Here is a 26,896-nt window from a genome sequence, read left to right as displayed (position 1 = left end):
TATCTTTAGTTGACCTTTGACAACTAAATATTTTCATTTACTAGCCAAATAGAAAAGTTACTAGCCAAACTCATATGATTTTTAGAATATGACATCTTTGTTCTGTGACGAGTATGTATAACAAAGATTTTTCTGCACTTTTTCTTCTTTTTTTTTAATAAGTGTAATTCTTAATATACAACAAATTTTATGTTGATACTTTAAGGTATGAACATTCTAATTTCTTCAGATATTTTTTTAAACAGCCTTCCTTAAAAAAAAAGATTATATGGTTCTATTAAACCTTTATTGCTTAAATAATTTAAGTTTGTGTTCGTTTTATAAAAAAAAAGTTGAAAAGATTTTTTCACTCAGTAGTGAGCTTTGGAAGATTGTCAGTGAAAGAAATACAATCGCCAAAAGATAAGCGTTTCATTATTTCTAGTCACCACTTTGAAAAATCACTCGCAAATGCAACTGTTTCACTTGCAATGTAGAGCCCAGTGTTTGTTTATTTTTGAAATTTTTGGAGAGAAAATAGTTTTAATGATTTTTAACTGATAAAAAACGACTATAAAGGGAGGTAATTCATTTCTCATTAATTAATGTTTGCGATAATGTTTTTTCCATGATACTGGACGTATGGACAAGTAAATTATTATGATCGCAATTTATTCAAATTTTCTTGTTTGCTTGAATACATATAAGACGTGTCTGTGTATGTATTAAGTTGTTGTGATATCAGAATTGTATCTTCAGTACAATACAATATTAGAATTTTAATAATTCATGTCCATATTGTTATACAAACAAGTATACTCTGTATATTTATCTTATTTTTTGTCCTAGACAAACTGTTAATAAATTGAATGCCTTTGTCATCCCACCTCTTTCACTTTCCTACACAGTGACATGCAAAGAACTTTTTCAGGGCAAGTGCGCAAGTGAAAAAAAGAAAAACGGCAAAACATATGGTAATGGAGGGCACAGGACTATAATACATTCCTCTGTAAAGGGCACTTTTAAAACAGGACTAAAGGGGGCAGGTGCTTCCCATACGCCCCTGTTCCTATGTTGTTAAAATAAAAACACACACGTCTATATTATCAACAACATAACATCAACTAGTGAATATTAGTGACCCACAAGCGCAAAGAATAAAGTTAATTTCTCCATATGTGCATTGCTAAACCTGACGAAAATAGAACATTAAATATTCTAATTCTTCAAATAGATTATCAGGCACAATGCTCAATCGTTTGTAGCTGTCAGCTTTTATCTCATCCAAACGGTTAAGGCGGAAAACAAAGTTTCTTAGGGGTTTTCTATAATAACATGAGTTTCTCAACTACCAACAGATGAGCGTGCACAAATCACATTGTTTATTATATAACTGGTAAATGTTAACCGTTGCAGTCAGAGAAGAATGCAAGGAAAATTCTGTATTCTGTTGTTTTTCATCTATCAATGTAATGGGTAGTTGTCTATGGGTATGTTTGTATGTCAGACTAAAATTGAAAAGAAAAATACAAAACAAGCACCCACAAAGTTGGTATTTTCTTGATAGTTGTTGCTCCTGATGAATAATCTGTAAAATTTACAAAACGAAAATATTCATTTTTTCACTCTAAACTAATGCAGAGTATGCTTGTGGTCCAGCCATTTGAGGTACTAACTAAAGTAAGTAATTTTTTTTTTAATCAAGGAGTTAATTCCCTCTTGCTGACTAATTCCTTGAGGAATCTATAAAAACAAGTTGGCTGTGTACGTCCAGAGAGAGAGAGAGAGAGAGAGAGAGAGAGGATGGGGGAATAGTATATTACTAAATGCGGAATAATTTCCATTTAAAATCCATTTCATATCATGCATGTAAAATCGAGAAAAGCACAATAAGAATAAGCTAAATCAAAACATGGCCACCAAATTTGACCTGATGTCGTGATTATCTAAAAGCAAAACTCAAATTTTAACTCAAAAAGATTCCTCATTTAATATTTATTAATAATAAAATCCAATGTATTTATAAAAGCTAGAATATGCGTGTGTATGTGAGAACACTTCTCAACCTATATACTCAATGAATTTTTAATCTACAGACTTGAAATTGGTATATAGCCTATTCAGATAGGTGAAAAACTTAATCGATTTTCATCTGGAAAAAAAGGGCTGCTAAGGGATCCAAATTAAAAAATTGTTACGTGTGTGTGTGGGGGGGGTGATGATCAGATTTTTATCAAATTGTCAACTGTTTCACGAATGCGCATACATGAATCGTTCTCATGACAGATTCCTTATTTTAAGAATAAGCAGGTTTGAAAACACTATTTAAAAATCTTCTGGAGTTGGGCTAATGGTTATCGTACTTGACTCACTGTCTTTAGGTTTTTGTTTTGATTTCAGCTTGAGTTTTTTTTTTAATTACAAGAAGTGAACTGTTTAAAAAAAAACAAAAAACAATACTCGCATGCACGTCTCAGTTTCTTTTCTTTTTTTTCTTCATTTTTTAAAGGAATTTAACGTTACGTTTAATACCTACGGTATTTTTGTTTATAATAAATAAGAAATCTACACTAATAAAAATATAATATTTATGCATATTTTACGACCGGGAAATGCCAGGTGGCTTGCTAGTAAATAATAATCAGCAAAAACCACAAATGAAAACATTTTTTAATACTTATACAGAATTTTTCTTGTATTCCTCTCTGATAATGACCGTTAATATTTGTCATACAACTTCAGTTTTATAACTAGCACTCAGTGTTGGCAAGGTTTCAATAACACCATATTCATATTTTGTACAGTTCTTTTTTTACAAGGGAGTCACCACTTATCAAGGCTTAAGGTCACTCGAGGATATAATATACAATTGGGGTGGGGCTCAAGGAACTACTCCACTTCGATTTGATGGTAGGTACCAGTAAATTCACATTAATTGAAATAAATTCCAGTAAATTTATTGTCTTTAATCCCTTCAAGGCACACCTGGCATTTTATATAGAATCAACGAGAACTCTTTGTGCACACCTGCATCAATCCCCAAACTTGTTCAGATTTCTATTCTTAGTTTTTAATTTCAATACTTTGCAAATGATAAAATAAAATGCATTTTGTCTTTATGGGCATAAAGTGCATACACAGACCCCATGATAACGTATCTCCTTTGATAAAAATGAAACATACTTATCCAAGTATTGCTCTACTTGTTACTGAGTACTGAACTCAGTCGATTTTCACGTATGAGCTTCCACCACAGCAACTAAGTTGCTCAGAAATCCACACAAATGATTTGTTTATAGTGGCGAAGGCTTTGTGTAGAATCAACCGCGTTTTTTATATTACTACTAACCTTTGTCGGTGCAGGACAGAGTATATAGTAGACCGCAGGTTTTTACATCAGAGTTTCCTTCTATTAGATTGCATGTCTTAATGAAAACTGGGGGAGGAGTGCATCTCTCCCAATGAATTAATGTGTCCCCAGATACCAATCTGGAAATTTCTACGACTCGGCATGGTACATATAGCGCTTAGCCTTCCCAAATTGCCACCCATCTGGTACTGGTCAGGCTCGACATTGTTTAACTTCTGTGATCTGACGAGAACCAGTGTTTCAACTTGATTGTTTCGTATATGATATATATTATACTAGGGCTATGACAACAGCATATTCTTTTCATTGTTTTTACTCTCGAGTATATATCCAACACAGACACAATTAACCAAGGATCACATCACTCTACATAAAAACATAAGATATCAATGGATATATACCTGAGAATCAAAACAAGGAAAAGAATATACTATTGTCATAGCCCTATATATGATATATATATATATATATATATATATATATATATATATATATATATATATGTTTGTTTAATATTTGTTATATATACACGGCATAATCATGTTGACACATAGGTAATGTGATATCAGAACATATGGCTCACAAAAGAGATGCCTGTGAACAAACATGCATGCAGAAACTACAACATAACTAGTATACTCGTCCCAGAATGGGTAAAATTAATTTTTTCGAGCAGAATAGTTTTGCACCACTTTTATGCCACCCATGGAGATTAAAATCAAGACATAATGAGACTAAACCTTATGTCTAGAATCCTTATTTCAATTTTGATCAAAATCCATTACATGATTTTGATTCTAGAAAATGTTTAAAATTTGAAGTCTAAGCTTAAGGGATCTTAAGAAATGAAAATTCAAAAAATCTTGTTTAATTGGTGTCTAATGAGAGATGATGGGAAATATTTATTATTATTATTATTATTATTATTATTATTATTATTATTATTATATCTAATACCAATTTTTTAAATTTCACAAAAGTTGGAGTCATTATAATTTAAGAAAGGCTTTCACTCTATTGCCTAAAACTATATTAAACTATATACAGCACACATTTAGATTTCCTAGGTGTCATAGGTGTGTTCCAAAATTTCTAATAATCGATTAATTTGTTTCGGAGTGAATCCTGTATATGTAAATATATAAGAATACATATATCTAACATTATGTAAATAGAGATATAAAGAAGTTTATACCATATTTTTTTAAAACAATTTTTATTATTCCGTACCTAATCACCGTTTCATCAATTATTGCGGAAATGCAGTAGATTAATTCTTAAATTAAGCAAATTCTTGAGGACTTTTCAAAGATTTTAAAAAAGGAAAGAAAAAAAAAAGTATTTTCTTGAATTGAAATATTGAACTTGATTTAGATTTTTTTGCTTCTAAAATCATCCAATACATTCCGTATGAAATAGTAAGTTACACATTTAATTTGTTTATTCAATATAATTTATTGTTCATCCACTTATGTGCTTATGATATTCTATCATGCACATACATATAAAATACATCTAGACAGGAAGCAAATGTGGACATGATACATATGGTGGCTTCCTTTAGTCTTTACAGACTATGGATACTAGTGTTGGGATGATTAATCGGAATCAGAAATCGTAAAAATTAGAACATTTTGGGGCATCAAAATCGGTATCGGAAAAATTGATGCCTATTATCCAATGCCAAATCGATTCTTTTAACTCTTTTTTTTTTTTTTTGATTTTGTTTAAAGTAAAATCTTCCATTGCTTGTAATATGGATGAATTAGTAAATATTCATTGATTTTAAAATACAAGTAACGCTAAAATCGATAGATCATCCCCAACAAGTATATTTTGACATTTAGGAAAATATCTGTATATTTAACATGTGTTTTCACAAAAATCGGGGAAAATAACAATCTTATAGTTAAATAATGTGAGATTTATAAAGAATCGGAATCAGTAATTGTATTGGAATTGGGAAAATATTAGAATCGTCCTATCACTAATGGATACCCACTGTAAGGGTGCTTGCTTGTGGAAGTTTTTGTGGCAAGAGTTGCATTATTTCCAACCACACCTCACTTGAGTCTACATTGTTAAATACCAGTGACAAATAGAGGTTCAAGACAACTGGAACAATGCCAAGATAAGCGGAGAGCACATACAGTGCTTAAAATTCCCAAATGGTCACCCATCTGGTACTAATCAGGCTCAACGTTGCTTAACTTCAGTGATCTGATGAGAACCTCTGTCAATGTGATTATGCCACATTATATATATGTTTTTAGGGAAAATTATTCCCAACTTGCATTTAGGTAAAAATGCACTTCCATATAAATTGAATTCATTCAAAAAGTATTGCGAACAAAAAACAAATAAAATAACATCTGCCTATCTATCTATCTATACATATATATATATATATTAAGCAAACTTATACTATATATATATATATATATATATATATATATATATATATATATATATATATATATATATATATATATATAGTATAAGTTTGCTTAATTTTGTATTAATATTTTCTTTTACCTTGCGTTATTTTCCATGCAACCAGCAAAGTTCAGACTTTTACAAATTTGTAGCAAGAGATTGGGACCCAGACCTGATCAACCTTGGCTGGGTCAACTCAGAGAGATGATATGATGTTTGGAACAACCAAAACTATCAATGAATTTGAAGAAACATTACTGCCGATGTGCTCCAATCGTATCAGAATTATTTCCCAAAATAATATATTGTGCACATAATGTGGATACAACTTTATTCAAGGCTTCATTGGAGGGTGTAGCTGAAACATATATGCACATATGTAACAATAATGTTTGTACAATTAAAAATGCATAATACTACTACTATGTATATACAAAGATAAACTCAAGACGTAGCTCTATCATAGCTTCATTCAAATACTCATTTTTACATAAGATTAGCTAAACCTTTAGTTTTTAACTGCACTGGGTCATAATAAAAGTAAACACAAAACATCCGATCAATTTTTATGGACGTCTAAAGAGTGCCTACTTATACATTTACACATGAATTGGATCCATAAAAGTGGAATTTCATAGCTGGTCCCATCATTATATCTTTTGTTGCTTTAGCTTGAGTCATTGCATTTGCATTGTTCTGCCTTCTATAAACCTAAATTTCTTTTTATAAATTCCTGAATATATATTTTCAAAAAAGTTTCAGTTTTAGTAAACAAAGGTGAACTTAACATGAATAAACAAAGTTATAGACAATAAAAAAAAAAAAAAAAAAAATGTTACAATGTGTATCAATAAATGTGGAAAAACGAACGTCAAACGCAGTTCAGAAACAATTAATAGAAAATTAGCCAGACCTGTCTCAGTGATTATTCCTCCTCGTAAGCCTTGTAACTCTTGTTTCTCTTAGTTTGTCATTAAGTCTTCACCTTCCATGAGCGATGTTTCTGACAAAGTGGAAAAAATTGCTGCTTTCCCTGTCTGAATCTATCCAACACTTATCGTTGACTAGTTTTTGACCGTGAAGTGGTAATTTTTCTTTTAGCTTCTTACATCAAGTGGCTTCATGCCTTGTCTGGGGGGGGATTTCCACAATATTCAATTCATAGGTCAATTAATCATACAGAAAACAGACACATATGCACCTGAAGTTACCTTATAATTGTATTGCAGTTGTTACAGGAGAGATCTATTTTGTTTATATGTGCCATATCTTGCATTATGCTATGTTGTGGTTCGGTCAGTGTAGATAGGCGTATTTATACACAGGTTCATTACTAAGTCTTACTCAATTATTTTCCAGAGCAAATACAAATCGAATGGAGTTTGAGACTTCAATGTAGTCAAGCATGGCATTTCTTCTCACGATCATGAAATTCAAAACCAACTGGAATTATAATACATTTATATGACGATGATTGCCTACCTAGTAACTAAACTTATGTTTCTGTATTCTTGTTTCAGTTGAATAAATGATCAGTTTAATATTATTGTAGAGAAGATGTTGTGATATGCTTATTCATGTCAGATGCTTAAAAACACTGTGATGCTGCAAAATGGAAATCTCATCTTAACACTCACAACACCATTACTCAACGATAACATACACAAACATCTTCCAGCCAAACTTGAAATTTTTCCAATCAGAATATGCAACTGAAAATCTCAAGAACTTAATGGTTTCCAAATATGCTGCAATTCTTTAAAAATGCCATGTATCCATTAAAAAAAAAAGAAGTTAAAAAACTAAAAGCTGAATTGTAAAGCATTAATATGTAAAAATAACTGAAATCTAAATCTAGGACTGCTTAAAAATGAATATATTGCAATATTTATTTGGCATTATTGTAGATTAACACCGTCTATTACCCCCCCCCCCCCCCCACCACCACCACCATCTGATCATCTCTTCAAAATATGATTCTACCTTTTTAGGCAATTATGTGTGAACATCCTGAAAAACTTTCATGAAAGATAAACAAAAATTATTTTAGAATTTAATGTAAAATGATGGCTATTCTAGCATTTTAGGGCAGTTAACCATTTTTTCTATGGAAGATAAATACTGTGTCGTGTTTTTTTTTTTTTAAAGATGATTATGTGTAATTTTAAGAGCATCTTTGTGCAATTATGGGAGGATGGGGAGACTTGCTACTCTAAATTTGAGTTAGGGCTAAGGGAAATTATGTGTGGACATCCTGAACACTTGATAGAAACAAAATAAAACCATTTTCAAAATTTAGAATGGAGGTTAGTTTCACATAAATTTAATGTAAAATAATTCACCATGTTGAAGTTATTCTAGCATTTTAGGACAATTAATCAATTCATGGAGGACGTGTCATATGCCTCCCTGCAGTGATTTAGTTCACAATACATTGTAGTAAACATTGCACTGTAGAGAACATACTGTTCATGTTATAAACTTATTTTTTATATACAAAGTCTTGAAGTAAAATTTAAAATAAAAAATAAGTCAAGTATCATGCTTCAATTGTACTCTAAATAGAAACATTTTGAACTCGCCCCTGTCATATCAAAGACACTACTGTTGATTTTATGTTGGGCTTTTTGACTTGAATGGTAATAAAACTTTTCAAATGCACTTGTGATGTTAGGCTGTGTAACATGTTAACTTTCGTAAAATCGCCTGTTCCTTCTTTCATCAGATTATTCTGATTATTGATACTTATTAAACACATTCCAGTACAAAACTTATCTAAGAACACTCCCAGACACATAAGGTACATTTATGCAAAATTTCATAGAAATCAGTCCAGCTGTTTTTGAGTCCATATGGAACGAACTGAGAAAGTTCCTTTTATAGAATAGAAGAGATTTGAAAAATAGTTATGTACAAACAGTGACAATAGTTGCAAATAGTACATGTGATAGTAATAACTTTGTTATATTTTATGCTATTGAATGCGTGATTACAAAAGATATTCTATTTGTAATTCACATTACCGCAAGGAAAACATACAAGAACAGAATTGCAGCCGATTTAAGAAAAATATATAGTGATCCTCCTCCTCCAAAAAGAAAAAAAAATAGAAATACACACAAGAGAAATAAAAATTAAAATATTCAAAATATTTAATCAAATATAAAAACAGAAATAAGAAACAATAATTCCCCTCACTAAACGTAGATCCCATCAACAAAGCTTCTTTCTTAGAACTGCACGCCCGTGGAACTGTCTTCCGTTCTCCTGCTTTCCATCTGACTACAATATGGTTATCTTCAAATCCAATGTAAACAAGCTTTTGATGAGCCGTTCCACTTAAGTTAACAAATTTACCGAATTTCCATTACTATCGATTACTATATTGTCCAATTGACTACTGTACACACTTTAACCCTTATCCTCGAGTGGCCACTGGGCCTTGATAAGTGCTGATGCCTATGTAAAAAAAAAAAAAAAAATACCAACATACATATTTTTAGGTATATAAGGCAATATGGCTCGCGAATGTGTCTTCCAGATTTAAAATAAATAGATATCAGTTGTGAGGCTAAATAAATCTGCCTGACAATGTAAACATGAATCAAAATCTTATCTGGCTTTACTTTTTTATATATTGTAGAACATATTCTCAAACTTATGCCATAGAAAAGTAAAAAACAAAACTGAAATTTTACATAGTGTTTACTGTTATCAAAGAACATCAGATCCACACAGCAAATTTCGAAAAATCGAAAGTTGAAATTCCATCAAATTTTCAACCACGATTGAATTTGTCAAGGCCATATTAGCATATGGACTCACATTAACTACAATTTGAGCCAAGTCTCTATTATGAACAGAACCAAAATAGCTATAGCCTAAAATATCATTTTTTTCTGTGACCTTGACATAAGCATTCCAAAATGAAATCAGCTCTAAGTTAGATCATGTCTGATATTTTGATCAAATTTTGTGATGATTGGTCAAGTGATGCTGAAGTTAGACTGTACACAAACAAACATAATTACAAACTTTACTGAAAGTGTAACCTCCACCTTGACAGAGGTAATGACATGCAAAGCATCATGGTATTTTAGCTTCAGGTAAGTGACTAAAATATTCATTATATCTGCATTCATTGCTTATTTAAGGCAAGTCACTGATCTTTATCAGGACGAGAGTGCAATTGAATGTCATTCAGAAAATTTACCCACCACAAATGTCATCCTATTAACAAAAAATTTTGACTAAACAGGAAGAAATAAAATTCTTTGTCTTTCCTTTCAACGCCCACATATTTCTATTTCTTGTAATATAATAGCCTTCAAACACTCCTTTATATGCCTATTGCACGCAATAATTTGAACAAACTAAATCTTATAAATTTCAAAGTTTGAAATGAGATGTATAAAAGAAAAATTTGTTTTGAAATAAAAAGAAACAAAACATAACCAAAACCTCTCGAAAGAAAATTATTTTTTTTTGTTTTAAGTTAAAAAAAAAATTTATGTCTGGTATTGCATACTAAAAATATTGTTTTTGCCACAAAATATATATTTCAATTTAACTGGCTGTACCTACTCGCCTTTGCTCAAGATGTAAGGAAGTCATTTTAGTTTAAAATTGTTTGTTTACAGTTTTTGAATTCCTATTATATGTTCAAATTTCAAATGAGTTTTTCCCCTTTGCTTATTTTTAGGTGATTATTTAAAAATTTTGTCTAGACTGGACTAAATTTTTTAAATTGTAGCTATGTACATTTTTATATTGTTAATAACACAGTATTTCTACATTTTATTTTATACTAGCAAAAGTACCCGTCATTGACTGGGTTCAAAAACAGCCTACAGAAAATGGACTCTGATTTATTAAAGTATGATAGGTTATGAAAAGGAAGGGTTGTAAAGAGATAGCTTCGAATTTGGGGGTATCAAAACAAAAGCAAAATATTATGAAAGTAAAAATAAAATAGATAAACCCCATAATTTATTATACCATACCTGTTCACAGTGAAACACTTATCACACACTATTCTGTGGATCTATATTAAAAAACCTTGTTAAACTTTGTGACATATTTCCATTCTATGGAAGTCAGGTGCGAACGAACATTCCATAATTTTATTATACCATATTTCTTCAAACTGAAACATAATTATTAAAGTATACTTACGCAGATAGATATGAAAAGTCTTTATTAAAGTTTGTGCCTAGTTCCATTCTATGGAGGCCAGGCGCGAACGCAGACCCCACAATTTATTATACCATTCCTATTTAGGTTAAAACATACTTATACATATACGTATTCTTATGTACATCTATATCAAAAACACTTGTAAACGTTTTTTTTTATTTTTAAATTTTTTTATTTCCATACTTTGTGGACCAGGCGCGAACGCAGACCCCCACAATTTTAATGAACCACCGTTCTGCCAGATCAAATATACCCATTCCTGTGTATCGATATATCTTTTATTATTATATGTACCTATTTACTATGCCTCCCCACGGGACAGAGTTAGACACCAGGGTCGTTTTTTAACGTGGAGAAAAGGTACAAAAATAAAAAATTGTCTCAGTCGTGAAGGATTTCTCCTCCACCGAAAGAGAACAAGAAATGGAAGTGCAGCATCTGAAGAACAGATACTACACTTTGATCTTGAACCAGTAATCAGTTTTTAAAAATAGTCAATCATATAGGAGCCTATTCGTGACCAGACACACACACACATTCAGCTTTATATTATAGATATGTGAGGATGTGATCTGGTGACATCTTCCTAGTAATCAGTGATCTCGTTAAATTTACCTTTAACGGTCCCGCATATACTCTACTACTTTCAGCTTCAAGAGATTCGTGCACCTGCAACCTTGGTTCTAAAAGCTTGATAAATCCTGATTATGAATTCGTGAACACTGACTCAGACCCTTACAAATTAGTGACCCACGGTCAATACCTTTAATTGGTACCCCCTCTCTCACCTGGAATTCCTATAAGTGATAACTCTGCCGTGTCTCATAAGTGAGGGACTCCTGGCCAGAGCTACTATAACTCTGGCCTAACATTTTGCACAGATATTGTCATATGCCTGTTTACTTTTTTTTTTTTCCGTGGTCTTCAAGCTCTAAACTGCTTTGGTCATTTCCGAGACTAACTCCAGATTCTTCGTCAATAGTCGGAATTGACTATGAGATTTGTGATTCTTCAATTCCTTATAATCACTTATAAATAAGCCGAGAAGGTAGCTAAGAACAGATAACTCAGGCTCATAATTTTCTTGTTTAAGGACAAGGAACAATTTGTTTTAAAGAAAAGTATTTTTTTTTTTTTTAACATATTTTTTTGCGGGAAGGGGACTTTACATTAACAAAAGAGGTTCTTGTACACTTTTGCCATCATACTGAAATAATAATGCCATTATTTTGAAAGTCATTCTTAAAATGGGAGGGCAGGATGTTTTGTAACTATTCTGTGCTTCTACCTAACAATTTAATAATAATAATAAAAAGATATTGCGAGGCTTAAATTTTACCTGAAAATCTATTTAAAAATAGCACAGTGGAACAGTGCACAAGTACCACTAAAGATTAATTTCACTGATATTTTACTAAAATAATAGACTGGAGTGATCCCTGTATATACTTAAAAAAAAAATGGAAATTGGTAAATGTCGATATCGAAATACCCTGCTGGAAAACTGCTTCTGTGGTACCAGTTTTCAAGAAACCTGGCAAAAGAACTGATCCCTTAAATTATCGCCCCATCAGCCTCTTCCCACTTTTTGCCAAAATATTTGAGTCTATAATTAATCAAGCTCTAGTCCCTCACCTTGCAGCTGCTAAACTTCTGACTGACCAACAATATGGATTTAGGCAAGCCCGTTTCACAGCAGATATCCTAACTGTAATCTCTGAAGTATATACTATTCACTGGACAAAGCAGGGGAGGGTAGAGTGGTAGCCCTAGATATATCTAAGGCTTTTGATAGGGTATGGCACAATGGTCTTCTCAATAAAATCAGATCATATGGTACCACTGGAAGAATACATAACGTAATCAAATCCTTAAGTGAGAGAAGAATCCAGGTTGTCCTCAATGGTCGTACATCTCAACAATATGATATAAATGTGGGAGTATCTCTGGGATCTATCCTTGAACCTTTATTATTCCTAATATTGATAAATTACGTCTCTGATAAAATTGTCTCTGAGATGGGTATATTTGCTGACGACACCATGCTCTATAACAGCCTGAAAGTATCCTGTACCTCTATAAGGCCACTATTCGCCCATATATGGAGTATTCTTGTCACATTTGGGCTTGTGCATCTGCTACTTGCCTCCAACTCCTGGACAGGATTCAAAAGAGAGTCGCCAATCTGATAGGTCCTGAACTGTCACTAAGCTTCAGCTTTGTCCCATCGACAAAATGTTGCATCCCTCTGCCTTTTCTACAAGTATTTTAATGGTGAATGCTCTGATGAACTACAAGCACTTGTACCCCCTTGACATAAATACCCCCAACAAACCTGACAAGTGGTCGTACGCCCCCCCCTCCCCAATGTAAACAGAATTTTTGTGAAATATTAAATGGTATTCTACTCAGTAAATGTCGGCACCTTACTTACAGAAAAACGATTAATTAAACTGCAGAACCACCTGTTAAACTACACAAGTTCAATAATTGAATACCCCTTCCAAAAGAACGAAAAATATAAAAATATGTTTTTGTAAATCACTCATGAAAACTTAATTTTTAGATCAATTAAAAAGCATTACGCAGAAAAAAAAAAAAATGTCCTACATTTTTTTAAAAACTTTATTATTTCAAATGTCCACTAAAAAAATTCTTCCGTGATATGATGTCACTTCACTATGCGCGTGCACACGCAAACGCATCATGTAAGAAAACATTACTGAAGGTGGTGAAATGGCGTAAAATAATCCCAGGTTCCAGGGGTTCATCCCATGCAAACTGTAAATTTGTGAAGGGTTTCGTTGTCAGCGACCTCGAATACCTCATAAAAACCAAATTTTAGAGTGGTCGGTGTTCTATTGTAGCATAAGGTAACATTTACCAAGAAAAAAATTTGGGTAAAAGTTTTACTTAGTAATATCTACTTTCCACCTTAACGATCACGTATATCTTTTGGGTATGCTGAAAACGAATATCACATTTAAATTTGCCGCAAACAAATAGGTTTCAGGATATTAAGCAATTTCATTTCAAACAAAAAATGGTCACTATTGATAACATAAGAAATTACATTGTTTAGTATCCGGAAAACTACTTGTTTGCAGCAAATTTAAATGCAATATTCATTTTCTGCATACCCGAAAACCTTTCCAAGTCGTCATTTTAAGGGTGATTGCTAAGGTGGAAAGCAAGTAAAAGTTTACCAAAAGTTGTTTGGGAGTAATATTTCACGGAATACAATTTGAATCTAAATAAATTTATATTACTGAAATAAGAACTAATAATAATAATAATAATAATAATAATAATAATAATAAAATTCAAAGCGGATTACTATGTTTTGTAAATATTCTAACATGTTGGTTAAAATCAAATTAAAATTACCGTAAAACGTAAAACAAATCAAAAACTCTTAAAATTAGTACATAGGCTTATTACCAAGAGGTTGTCCTAGCAAATGTGGCGTAATGTAGGAAATAAGCCGATAATACTTTCATATTTACTCAGTTAAAGTGTTTATTTTTCAGATTTAATGCGTACTGGAGAAAAAAATGTATCGTTTATACATAAATTTTTAATTACCTTAAAAAAAAAAAAAGGTCTCAACTTGTCTTTAATTTTGATTTTTACCAAAACGAATGACGTTTATACGATTTAAGTAATTAATTGAAAAAAAATCGATCTGTCGACTATTGTAATAAGGGAACTCCTGATTCTTGTCTCCCAATTTTTTGTCTGCTAAAATTTTAATCACGTGATTACGATAGCGTCAATAAAATAAACCATTCCATCAAGTGCTGCTTGTTATGGATTTAACTGAATACGAGGTACTTGTACAGTTTAGTCAAGACATTAAAAAATGAAAATATCGAAAAAAAGGTTATATTGTACATATCTGTTTAGGACTGAAGATCTCCAAAAAAAAAATTTCATTTAATTTGATTGAGTAGTTTGTTTTTTTACAGCGGAAAAATACGTTCTTATGAGCAGGGTTGCGGAGTCGGATGGTAAAAGTCCGACTCCGACTCCTATAATACCGACTCCGACTCCTTTGATATCTCCAACTCCCGACTCCTTAACTCCTATGTGGAAATCTATTCTGCAGATCCATATACCAGCCTCCCACATCTATTCAGAATTTTTATAATTACTTTTCATGTATATCATTTTTTATGTCTAACATTCACGTGTATGATAAATATACGCACATATGCACTCTACCAGCTTTATTTATTCAATTATTTATTTTACTCACGTTAACTCCTAACAAGGCATATCACCACTTGAGCGTAAAAGGCTATTATTTGGGACCATGTCTAGGAAAGATTAACAAGATGTTGGTTTTTGTAACATTTAAACTTTTGCATATCAGTATGACCAGGGAAGCAGGAAGTAGGAAGGGAATTCCAAAGTCTAGCTGTTCAAGGGAAGAAACTATTAGAATAGAACTCTTTCTGGCATCTAGGGATCTCAACAGTGAAGGAGGAAGATGTTATTGCTAAGGTTTGTCAGGGATATGTATGGCGAGGGAGTACAAGTGGAACGAGTTCATCAGAACACATTCCATTAAAATATTTGTAAAACAGGCACAGAGATGCAACATTGCGGAGATAGGACAAGGGCTGGAGCTTAGTTGATAATGGAACCGGTTAGATTGACAACTCTTTTTTGGACTCCATCATGTGACAACAATACTCCATGCATGGGCGAATGGTGGCCTTGTAGGTGTACAGGATACTCTCTTAGTCTTCTAATTCGATAGAGGGATGCAGCAGTCTTTGCAGTGTCCTCTATGTTCCAGTTTATATCACATGCAAATGTTAGGCTGAGGAGTTTGAAGGCAGAATTCTCAGGTAGCATGTTATTTGTCATCAATATAGGTGGTTGGAGAAGCGTCTTGTAATTGTTAAATGAGAGCAGCTTCGTTTTACTAGCATTAAATGTTACCATCTATTTGTGGCCCCGTTCCATAATTTTCTAATGATTTTGCCACTGTCTTAGATTTATGTACATCTGTTCTTTCCTCATGCATGTCATAGAGTGCTGTATCATCAGCGAATATACCCATCTCAGACACAATATTATCAGGAAGGTCGTTTATGAATATCAGGAATAATAATGATCCAAGGATCGACCCATGAGGTAGTCCTGCATTAAAGTTATGCTGCTTGGATGTACGTCCGTCAATGACAACCTGTATGCTTCTATTGTCCAAGTTGGATCTAATTATATTTAGTATACATCCAGTTATAATGTACAATTTAATTTTCATTAGCAGCCCTTTGTGCCAGACTTTGTCAAAGGCCTTGAATATATCAAAGGCTACAGCTATGGCTTCGCCTGCCTTATCCAATACATGGTAAATGCGTTCGAAGATGAATGTTTAAATATCTGCAGTAGAACGACATTGCCTGAATCTATACTGTTTGTCAGAGAGAAGATTTGCTTTTGCGAGGTGGTGAACTAGTGCTTGATTAATTAAGGTCTCAAAGATTTTGACGAATAGGGGAAGAGACTAATGGGGCGATAAATGAGAAGGTCTGTTCTTTCACCAGAATTCCTGCACACTGGTACTACAGAGGCCATCTTCCAGCTATTAGGGAAGCAAGATTCAGCAAGGCATTTATTGTAGAGTTTGGAAAGTATGGGGGCTAGCTCATCTGAACATTTCTTGATTAGTAATGCAGAGACGAGATCAGGCCTTTGAGGTGCCTAAGTTTTTTATGATATTGCGGACATGAGAACGGGTGATTTTTACATTATCTAATGTGGCTTCAGTCTGCATAGGGAAATTTGAGAGGGAGTTGTTTGTTAGCTCTAAGGTGGAGTTAGAGGCGAATCGCCAGGAAAGCAGTTCCACCTTCTTCATTGCCGTGCATGCAACCTTCTAGCATCTATGAATTTTTGCCTATTTGTATCTGACTTATGACGTACAAACTGGCGGAATTCATTCTGTCTTTGTGCAATGGCAGCTGCAGAATCTGTAGTGAACCATGGTGGGGGGGGGGGCTTGCTATAATACTTCCGTGTGGGAATATGTGTTTCAATGCCCACTTTGCACCATTCAGTTTTCTCATTAGCACACTGTTCAGCAGGAAACAAGAAGATATTGGTCTATGGGGCATCTTGAATGTGTTCTCTAATGGTTTCCCAGTTAGCCGTGTTGTAGTACCTTGTTGTTTTGAGCAATGGTTCCTCAACTTGAGGTTGGGATTTAAATGTGATGTCAACTGATACCATTAAGTGCTCTGTGTTTCCAAGTGGACTGTGGGCATTAGTCACACAATCCTCAGGTACAGTGATGAGGAATAGGTCTAGAAGTGACGCCTGCTGAGGTTCACGATCTGGTAGGCGAGTTGGAAACATTACTGTCTGTGTGAGGGAATGAGCTATAGAGAAGCTATAAGAAGAGCGTTCAGCTGCATCTGTGTAACCTGAGAACTCAAGCCAATTTTTCTGGTGGACATAAAAGTCACCAAACACATGTATTTTTGCATTACTATTCAAGTAAAGTGCTGCATCTATACTATCAGTGACATGATCGATTAGGGTACAATCCATTTGAGAAGGCAAGCCTCCAAGGCGGAAGTGAATTGGTTTTGTTTGGGTGGCTGTCTGGTTTTATCGTGATATTTGTTTGGGTTGTCATTTCATTACGTGTTTGTTTAATGTCAGGTTAGGGGAAGAGTGTTGAGCAAAGTGGGCTGATTTTGACACCAAGTATACACACAGTGACCCATTAGCTGAATTCTGTCTAGAAGTTATGGTCTTGTGAAAGCCCACCAGATATAGCAGCAGGGTCCCTTTCTATGTGCGACATGGCACTACAACCAATGCGTTTCCAGTGCTCTCTGGCCAAAAACAGACGTGAAACAACTTGTAGAAAAATAAATGTCTTTATTTCCTTTCCAAAATGCTGCGACTACTAAAATCAATTGTTTGCGTATAGCAACGAGAAACTTAGCGACGACGTGGAACAGAGAGGATGAGGCTGGACGGTGGTTGGTGGACAATCGAGCGGTGTCCCAACAGCCGGGTGCGTGTCCGTTTTCTCTCCTTCTGCCCCTGACAAGCTCCCCGCTTTGTTTATATCAGTCTCGAGTTCCCCGATGCACCTGCGATGTCAACGGCTTTAACCTGTGACCCCATCAACGTGTACATCTGGCCTCCACTACCATTGACAATCCAACACATGCAGATGTTTCCGCACAATGCACCGTGTGACACAACTATCCTGATATTATACAGCTGATGACAGATTAGTCGGTCTAAGCATTACCAAAGAGTTAAGGCTCCTGTACTGTCAGTCAGAAACAGCAGCCAAACAAACTGTCAATCAGTTACCCTCAACCTCTCAGACAAGTCCGGGCCAAATAAGTCATGTGAGCACAAGTGGCATGCGAGCAAACCCAATTTTCTCAGTTTCTGAGAGAAAGAGTAAAATTTAAAATAGGGAATAGGGGGACGGCGTTCAATGTCCTAGTCAAAAAACAAGTCCAAGCACAAGGTGGCTCTGGTGAGTCCCTTGTATTGTACCTCTGGTCAGGATAATAGACAAATAAAAAGTGTGAAAGCCGGCGATAGACAAAGCTTATCTACTCCTTAAGCCAGTTAGGTTAGCAAACTAGAAATTTGTTCGAGTTACCAGCTCCAGGAAGGTTGTCGACCACGACTGAGGAGGCCTCCCTCCACCAGTTTTATCATGAGTTTTCTTTCTCTTAGATGAATGATCTGACAAGATCTACGGGTCCATCCCACCAAGAGGGGTAACCATGCGCCTGGTTTTTATACCAAGTATTTTTGCGCCCCTGCATGAATGAAGATATTGAGTATCTTACTTTAAAGTTTTTCTCTATTTTACATAGATAAGCGTAGTATTAGAGATAGATTCCTCTCTTACATTTACAAGAAATTGTATCTTTCAAGTACCGTGAGAGAATCAATCTGCTCTAGTAACTAATTTGTTTTAAAATAAATGAATAAGATATTAATAATAATTACTTGAATATGTAAGGGAATATAATATAAGGCAAAGAAAACAAAAGAAATGGTGGGACTAGATCTACATAAAGAAGTTACACACCACACGGATAGATAGATGCACTTAACTTGGTGTTCTTCGAGTGACCCATGTTGGTCTATCTAAAAGACCAGTGTCTCCACATGGAAGGAATTGAGGTGCAAAGATTAGCATTTATTTGAGAGCAGTAAGAGGAAGGGAGAGAGGGAGGATCTGCCTTAAGAGCCAAATGTGTGCTTTGATTTTAATACTTCCTGCGTTTATTTAATTGGAACGGTATAATTTTCGATTTCTGTATTAATAATTTAAAACATACAAACTCATTTACCAAAAGTGATGAATGCTAGAAAAGAGATGTATATTTTCACTTTTTCTATTGTGTATATACATATATTACTAACTATTACTAATATATTACAAACAAATGACATGCGAGAAAAATCTGGGAAAATAGAGTTTCAAGCGTGTAGATAGCATGGAATATAGAAATAGAATAACATAATACAATAAAATAAATTTCATTTTTTAGTAATATCTATTTTAAAGGCAGATTAAAGGATGGTTAAAATTTTAAATAGATTTAAAGCTTTTTTTTAATACAAGTCCCAACAACAAAATTTGATTAGTGTATTTTATTGTATAACATGAGGAGTATACTCGCCAGTTAAAATCAATTCAGATAAGAATGGGAGTTTGTAAATATGGTTAAAAATACATTATAAATACATTTAAAAAAAAGGAACTAATTTTATAGAATAAGTTATGATAACAAAAGGATAAAAATTTACAATTAAATTTTATTATGCTATCAGTTCAAAAGGGACTACAATATTTTGGGATAAGCAAACCTCTTTAGACCATGGTATTTCGAAGCCAAACACTTCTCATCAGGAGAGGGGAGTAAAGACACATATACATAGAAGAAATTTTTTAAAAGATAATATTACCTTTGTATACGTCTTATAAAAAAAAAAAACAAAAAAACTTTGGTTCAAAATTCTGTAGATGTCAAAAAACAAAAATTCACAGTATTTAGTCATTAATGATTCTTTCACAATTTAAATGTTAATTGTGTTATATTGACTAATTAAATTAATTGATTAATTTGAAATTGAGATTGCTAATATTTGATTTGTATTTTTGATGCCATGTTTTAATGTATTAATGGTGTGAACATTGTTGTCATTTTCCAAATGAATGTGAATTAAAAATTTCTGAAAAAAAATCTTAAGGGAAGGTAAGGAATCATCCCCCCTATATGTTAGGCATCATTTAGTAGATCGAGAATTTCGAATTTGCTTATAAGTATATAACCTGACTATTTGTAGAGCTTAGCCTAAAGTGGGCTCTTTAATCACTGGTGGCCATATTCGTCAGCACGTTATTTATGATTAAATAATTGCGTTTGGAATATTGGTGATCTCGCCAGCGGCTTTGCAAATAACAATATCTGTTACTTTGATAATAAATTTAATGGGAGTAAAGGGTATTACCCCCCCCCCGTTTTATACATAATTCCGTTCAGAATAATATTGGCCCCTTGCCACATTTTGCAGATAATTACATGTTATTTTATTAATTTTGCATGAGGCATAAAAGATGGCCCAAAAGGAGCTATTGTCTAAGTGTGAGGCCAGAAGGTTTCGCATTAATAGTGAGGTAAAGTGGTTGGAAATTAATGACCCTTCTCCAGATCTTTTCAAATCCCGAGAAGTGGTAATTAGAGGATGGTTAAGTGACCTCGATGTATTAATTGACCAAATTCTTCTCAAAACCCCCGAAGAAGAGAAACAGCAGGTTTACGAGGTTTCAGTGAGGTTTTCTTTGGAAATAGAAGAAAAATTGCTTTCTTTAAAATTGAAATTAAATATGCCTCAAGTTATGCATGTTTCGAGGGCTATGCCAGTCAAGATGGAATTGAATTGTCCAAAATTTGTCGGCATGTCCAACCCATGTTGTTTGCCCACCTAACATGATTTGCTAGACGGTCTTTGATTGGTTATTTTTGAATGCGCCAGGTTGGTGCCAATTTTGTATTACATGTGCATTATTTTTCAGTTTGACAAATGAATATGGAACGGTAAAGACTCACACAGCGGTGCTCTGTTATAGAGTGCCAGGATTTACCTCCATTGGACACCATGCAGTAGGTTGGACGAAGGACATTTCTCTAAATACAGAGCCAACATAATTGCTGAACTTATTTTACCCAATGAGGATATTCTACAGTGTTCGGCTTGATATATTTGATTATGGGAAATTATTCCTATTTCTTCCAGAGACCACGAAGTCCTAAAATATGCCATATTGGGCTACAACATTCCCGCCGTGTTCAACCATGTACAACATGGATCCTTCTAAAAGGAAACTTGAACTAACATTCCCACAGAGAAAACATAACAACCGGCTCCATTGCAAATTTAGCCACTGTTTTTGCAAGGGACTTACCGTGAACCAAAGAACTTTCATTTACTGATACATCTTGAATAAAATTTGAGTTAAAGGTATGGCTTTGTTTGTGGAGTTTCATTTGCTATCTGCAGGGAGGAAATTGGGTGTGTAGGGAAGAAATTTCTTACAGTATATCTAATAAAATGATTATATATATATATATATATATATATATATATATAAATAAAAATTACAATTAAATTTACCAAAATGATCCAAGATGGTAAAATTAAAGTATAACATAAATATTAAAGAATTAATATTTATAAAGTTATCTCACCCAGATCTCTTTCTGTAAACATAAGTCCAAATTTAATTATGGCAATTTTGAAATTACATAGTTATTACTTTTACCTTTTATATAGATATATAATTTTTTCTTCAACTTAATCGTTTTTTTCTACATACTTCTTAATACTTTATAATTTAAAAATCCTTTATTTTAATTCTTTATTTCTTCTTTGCATGGCCGGTTTTTTCTGCTTTATTCTTTAAACTTTCCTATCTATCTAATATATCAATATACCCACACTTTAATATCTTGTATGTATATTTACTTATATTTTACTATATGCATTTACTTACTTCCTTTCTTGCTTTTTCCTGAATTTGCAGATACCGGCCATCCTCTCCCCTTAAATAATTATTTTTTTTTTAATATTTTATTTATTTATTGTTTATTTATTATTCTCTATTTATTTATTTTTCATTTAGTGTCTTCTAACAACTCGTGCTGGCATTTTTTTTAGTGATGACCTGTACATTTCAGTTGACCTATATTATTTTGCCCTATATATTTTTTTCGCGCATTTTAACATTTCCTGTCTGGGTCATTTTGACATTTGTTTTTCTATTTTATATTTAATTCTATCACTATTTAATTTTTTTCCCCTCTTCTTCTTCTCTGATCTTTCTTATTTATATTTATATTTATGTCTCGGCAGTAGAGTCAAAAGCATATCTTATTTTTCTTTTATTAATATTATTGGAATTTGTTCCCTTTTTTCCCCTTGTACACATTTTTGGATTTCTGCCTTTGGATTATTTTGGACTATCTTCCAATGACGGGATTTCCTTGGATTTTACTTGTGCAAATGGAAATTCAATTAACTTTCTTGAAGTTATATATTTGGATTTTACCGTCACTGGATTATTTATCTTCCACCAGACTATCCATTCACGTGTAATCACCTTTTTCTTCACCATATTCCCTCTGCTTTACTTTTTTGTTATCAAGTAAGATCTTTGTTTCATCAAATACTTTTGCATGCAAAATCCGATCCTGCATTTTGCTAATTCCTACCCTCTGATGAGAAGGAAAGTATTTCTTCGAAACTCTGCGGATTAAGGACTATCCACTTATCAAGTGTTTCCTTTTCAGATTAAATATGTTTTTAACTCTTTTTCAAAGTTTTTTTTAACATGTTTTATTAACTGTTTGCTCATTATATATATATATATATATATATATATATATATATATATATATATATATATATATATATATATAAATTCAAGTTTTACGATATCTTTTTTGTTGATGAATTTGTTAGGTGAAAGTATAAAATAGTTACAAAATACCCGCCAGCCTGGTAACATAAGTGCATAAGTACCAATAAAGTGATTTTTAATATCGTATTCAGCTAAATCCATAACAAGCGGCACTTGATGGAATGGTTTATTTTATTGACGCTACACCGTAATCACGTGATTAAAACTTTAAAACAGACGAAAAATTGGGAGACAAGAGAGACGGGAAAAATAATTATTATGAAATTTAATATATAAAAACAGGTAGTCATTGTGTTTGTTTTTTTAAGGACGAGATTTTTAAATATATAATGAATGTATAAAAATGGAACCGGTCTTTTAAATAAGTCGACTTTTAAATTCATTTTATAAAACATCTCTGCAGAGAGTGATGATCCGGACGTAAATAATAACGTTATTATTTAAAAAGCCATTCTTAACATGGGGAGGGTGTTTTGTACCTATTCTATAGTTCAACCTTACAATTAAATTAAAAAAAAAAAAACATATCATAAAACTTTAATTAAACTTGGAAATACGATTTTAAAAAATAGCGCGGATCGGATCACTCTCTGCACTAACACCAACAGATCTTTAATTTTTTAAAACTGAATTATTCTTCTTAGACAATGTTAAATACATAGTTTTTTTTTTTTGTAATTTGTCACCGGGTTTGTATTACTGTACACAGATTCGAAAAAGTTGTCAAAAAACAAATATATAACAAATAAATGTTATCAAAGGCAAGATAAGTTACTTTTCTACGTAACTGGATATATTTTTCGTGTTTTTATTCAATGTAACATGTTTATTCAGCTTGGAAACCATACAGTTACCGATGTATTGGAAAATTCAAGATGGCGTCTGACTCCATCTTTAACACGGTAAGTTTGGGAAAAGGTATTATGAATAAAAAACTAGACAAAATACTGTTAAAAAGCCGCCGAATATATGTCAAGCTATGTCACGGTAACATATATTGAGCGAGTTTTTAACAGTATTTTATCCAGTTTTTATTTATAATACATTTTCCCAAACTTACCGTGTTAAAGAGGGAGTCAGACGCCATCTTGAATTTTCCAATACATCGGTAAACACTATGGTTTTCGGGCTGAATAAACATGTTACATTGAATAAAAACACGAAAAATATATCCAGTTTGGTAGAAAAGTAACTTATGTTGCTTTTGATAACATTTATTTATTATATATTTGTTTTTTGACAACTTTTTCGAATCTATGTGTACAGTAATACAAACCCTATTATATATATATATATATATATATATATATATATATATATATATATATATATATATATATATAAATAAAATAATAATCTTCATTTATGTCCCTATTTAGTCCCCCACCCCCGAGGACAAAGTTAGACACAAGGTCGATTTTAAATCGAAAGGAAACCCAGTTAAAAAAAAAAAAAAAAAGCATCCTGGATTGGGACAATATATATTCAAAACTAAATTGCTTTAATCCAGAAGGATTTCTCATTTTCTGACATAGGACAGAACAGCTATTACACATAGATCCCAACCAGAATGGCGGGAATTTATTGTAAACTTTTTTTTTTACATATGCAGTTTACTGAACGTGCTGAAATAACGTCATTATTTAGAAAACCATTTTTCACCTGGGTAAATAAGAGGTCTTTTAACCCGAATCATCCTGTACTTTCACCTAACGGTTTAATAAATAAAAGATACCGTAAAAATTGAATTCATCTTGAAAATCTTAATTAAAAAATAGTAAAACAGTTCTTTTTTCGCGCAAAAAAAACAAAAACAAAAAAAAATAAAAAACAAAACAAAAAAACACAGTAAGTGCCTGTTTGTCGGATGGGGGGATACGGTTTTTATTGATGCTGCTATGACTGCTACTTCGACTCTGTTACCATAATTGAGGGGGAAAGGACGAAGATAGAATTTTTACTCCCCAAAACAAAATAACGGATTACAAAGACAAAAATCATCCGGTTATTCATTATTATTTTCTTTTTTAGATAAAATGGATTTCATTGTTTTAGTCAGTGCGTATTTACATGAATTTGGCAAGTATTGATTAAAAAAAAAAAAAAATCGATTATAAAAATTATCCAGAGATAAAAATACAATTTTCTTTGATACGATAATAGAACATAAAAATTAAGTTTCTTTTTACGACCAGTACAACAACACGCAATATACAAACTTTAATTCCAGTCAGAATTCATGTTTACTGTTCTTTCTTTATCTATCCGTCAGTTTAAAGGATTTAAAATCACTTACCGTCAAAGAAATTTATTTACAAATTGTAAGGACTTAATTATTTTTTTTTAAAGTTAAATAATTCAGTTCTGCGTTCTTGATGTTTATAGATAAATATTTGATACTTATGCAGTTTACGGACCGTGCTGAAATAATAACGTTATTATTTAGAAAGCCATTAAAATAACAAGAGGAGCTTTTTAATTATTCTGTACTTTCACCTAACAATTTAATAAACAAAGATACCATAAATTATTAAATTTAATGAACATCCTATCTAAAAAAATAAATAAAATAAAAAAATAAAAGGGTCCATATTCTGTATAATTTTTTAAACAATAGACTTTGAATTCATAATTTTTAATTTTCTCAATTCGAATTTAAGTTTGTCTAAATTTTTAATTATTGTGCAGTATATTTGTTATATATTTGTTTTTTTGACAACTTTTTCGTAGCTTGGTGTATTTGTAATACAAACCCTATTTATCTTTTTTGGCGAAGAATAAAAGAGGCTAGAACGGGGGGGGGGGGGAAAGTCGAATATTGGTATATTAACAATATCGGGAATATCTTGGAAGACATGATTTTCATTTACGAAATATATATATATAAAAAGCGTACTAACCCGTTGGTAAATATACATGAATATTGAAGAAGGATATGAAGAGAATATCACAAAATTAAACCCATTTTGTAAGTATCTAAATGATGTTTACATGAAAACTCGAAAGACAGTCTGCACTTGTGCAAAAAAAAAAAAAAGGAAGAGGGGGGGGGGAAATGCTTGCGTCGACGGCGTCGCTTGAGACGAGCAAAAGTATGGCCGAAATTTTGGAATGGAGAAAACGAACGGGATATAAAAACTACCAAATTAATACGCCTTTCAGTAACTTTATTTAATTCTGTATATTAAATAAATAAATAAATAAATAAATAACCCAATTAAATTATTGATTTTGTCTTGTGAATTTCATTATAATTAATTCAATTTAATTATAATGCCACCTTCAATTGCGTTTCATATTTACACCCTTTTAAATCTACCCAAGTACCTCCCAAATTTTAATTACTTTTATTTTTATTTTACAAAAAATTTCCTGCATGCACAAAAGAAAATCTTTTTTTGTCGGTCTTCTGACTAATATTAGTTTTGTTGATTCTGTCTGTTGGCTAGAATACCATCCGCCTAAGCGCATCATCACCTCTTTCGGGAGAAAGGTAGTTTATTGCCAAACTCCCAGCGTGCTCATATCAAGGAATACCGACGGATTCGTTATCGGCTATTTCTGTACTCGAGAAAGTGTCATCTTCTGGTGTGTTTGTGTGTGTGTGATTTAACTACATTGAACCACCTTAGTTGCGTTTCTTCTTACTGACTTCCTATTTCTAAAAAGTAATTCTTATTTTTTTATAGTAGTTAAACATTTTTTATCACTAACCCTAAGTCCGAGTGGCAAGGTCGTAAAGCCACACATAATCACCTAAAACAAAACAAAACAACCAACTCAAAAACGTACAGCAAAAAACAAAACAAACAAACAAAAAAAAAAAACAATGAAAAGCTGTAATCGGGCGCCGATTAGATTTGCTTCGGAAACATACCCGACTAGCAGCAAAACTCCACCCCTTCAATGTAGAAGTCCTCAGATAATGA

General features: G+C 32.6%; 1 protein-coding gene across 4 annotated transcripts in view; it reads right to left on the bottom strand.

Moving 5' to 3' along the window:
• The window catches only part of LOC145277003 (uncharacterized), a 106,698-nt gene extending 80,637 nt beyond the window's left edge, over positions 1–26,061 (bottom strand). The window contains exon 1 of one of the 4 annotated variants that reach the window (XM_080128595.1): positions 25,868–26,061. The gene's annotated coding sequence lies outside the window, so the exon portion shown is untranslated. Of the gene's footprint in view, positions 1–6,698; positions 7,724–25,867 lie in introns of those variants that run through there. The other 3 variants (XM_080128596.1, XM_080128598.1, XM_080128597.1) reach the window with 3 other exon arrangements.
• Positions 26,062–26,896: the final 835 nt, after the last annotated feature.

Source organism: Euprymna scolopes, chromosome 5 (assembly GCF_053919585.1).
Source record: "Euprymna scolopes isolate OS-2025 chromosome 5, ASM5391958v1, whole genome shotgun sequence".
NCBI lineage: Eukaryota > Metazoa > Mollusca > Cephalopoda > Sepiida > Sepiolidae > Euprymna > Euprymna scolopes.
This window is presented reverse-complemented; position numbering and strand designations above follow the sequence as displayed.